This window comes from Cucurbita maxima, unplaced genomic scaffold (assembly GCF_002738345.1).
Source record: "Cucurbita maxima cultivar Rimu unplaced genomic scaffold, Cmax_1.0 Cma_Scf03451, whole genome shotgun sequence".
Classification (NCBI taxonomy): domain Eukaryota; kingdom Viridiplantae; phylum Streptophyta; class Magnoliopsida; order Cucurbitales; family Cucurbitaceae; genus Cucurbita; species Cucurbita maxima.
Genome location: NW_019275467.1, coordinates 383 through 1708, shown reverse-complemented (window position 1 = coordinate 1708; position 1326 = coordinate 383). Strand labels below are relative to the sequence as shown.

Below are 1326 nucleotides of genomic sequence, written 5' to 3'. Positions count from 1 at the left end.
TAAAAACACTAGAATGAAAAGACATGACAAGGGTTTGGCTTGCCATAGGCATGCGGCCATGGGCAACACGCCCTGGACGAGCATGACCGTGACACCCCGCTCACGCCCATCGCGTTTCGATCATGCCACCCCGCATGCGTTAAATCCGATTTTGTGCGCATGACATGTCGGGTGCGATCATACCAGCACTAATGCACCGGATCCCATTAGAACTCTGCAGTTAAGCGTGCTTGGGCGAGAGTAGTGTTAAGTTGGGTGACCACTTGGGAAGTCCTAGTGTTGCACCCCTTTTTTTCTTTCAATTTCTCCCAGTTCTTTTCTTCCTTTCTCTACAAATGAGAACCTCCCCCGCTCACGCCCATCGCGTTTCGATCATGCCGCCCCGCATGCGTTAAATCCGATTTTGTGTGCATGGCATGTCGGGTGCGATCATACCAGCACTAATGCACTAGATCCCATCAGAACTCTGCAGTTAAGCGTGCTTGGGCGAGAGTAGTACTAAGTTGGGTGACCACTTGGGAAGTCCTCGTGTTGCACCCCTTTTTTTCTTTCAATTTCTCCGAGTTCTTTTCTTCATTTCTCTACAAATGAGAACCTCCCCCGCTCACGCCCATCGCGTTTCGATCATGCCGCCCCGCATGCGTTAAATCCAATTTTGTGCGCATGGCATGTCGGGTGCGATCATACCAGCACTAATGCACCGGATCTCATCAGAACTCCGCAGTTAAGCGTGCTTGGGCGAGAGTAGTACTAAGTTGGGTGACCACTTGGGAAGTCCTCGTGTTGCACCCCTTTTTTTCTTTCAATTTCTCCCCGTTCTTTTCTTCCTTTCTCTACAAATGAGAACCTCCCCCGCTCACGCCCATCGCGTTTCGATCATGCCGCCCCGCATGCGTTAAATCCGATTTTGTGCGCATGGCATGTCGGGTGCGATCATACCAGCACTAATGCACCGGATCCCATCAGAACTCCGCAGTTAAGCGTGCTTGGGCGAGAGTAGTACTAAGTTGGGTGACCACTTGGGAAGTCCTCGTGTTGCATTGTCCGAGTGAATAAGCAGGGCAAAGCTTGATTTTCGAGGCTGGGCTGACATCACATACACAAGTGCTCTCTAAACCCTGCAATAAGGGCAGGCAGATCGGATCGAAGGGTTGTCCATTGGGATTGGGCATGGACAATCATGACAAGTTAATTGTAAAATAACATAAAAATAAAATAATAAACAATCAAACAAATAAGGGACTATTATATTTTTTAGTAGAATTGCACATGCCCTAACTATGTATAAACACAATATTAAGAAGTAAAATTCTATATTGTTTTTTT

At 47.7% G+C, this 1326-nt stretch overlaps 4 non-coding genes across 4 annotated transcripts; all 4 read left to right on the top strand.

The window, feature by feature from the left end:
• The first annotated feature begins 169 nt into the window (after positions 1 to 169).
• On the top strand, positions 170 to 288 carry LOC111475894. Its single transcript, XR_002716774.1, has one exon. It is a non-coding gene; the product is annotated as a 5S ribosomal RNA (ribosomal RNA).
• Positions 289 to 421: 133 nt separating this feature from the next.
• On the top strand, positions 422 to 540 carry LOC111475892. The gene has a single exon (XR_002716772.1). It is a non-coding gene; the product is annotated as a 5S ribosomal RNA (ribosomal RNA).
• Positions 541 to 673: 133 nt separating this feature from the next.
• LOC111475891 lies at positions 674 to 792 on the top strand. Its single transcript, XR_002716771.1, has one exon. It is a non-coding gene; the product is annotated as a 5S ribosomal RNA (ribosomal RNA).
• A 133-nt stretch (positions 793 to 925) lies between these two features.
• Positions 926 to 1044, top strand: LOC111475893. Its single transcript, XR_002716773.1, has one exon. It is a non-coding gene; the product is annotated as a 5S ribosomal RNA (ribosomal RNA).
• The last annotated feature ends 282 nt before the right edge of the window (positions 1045 to 1326 follow it).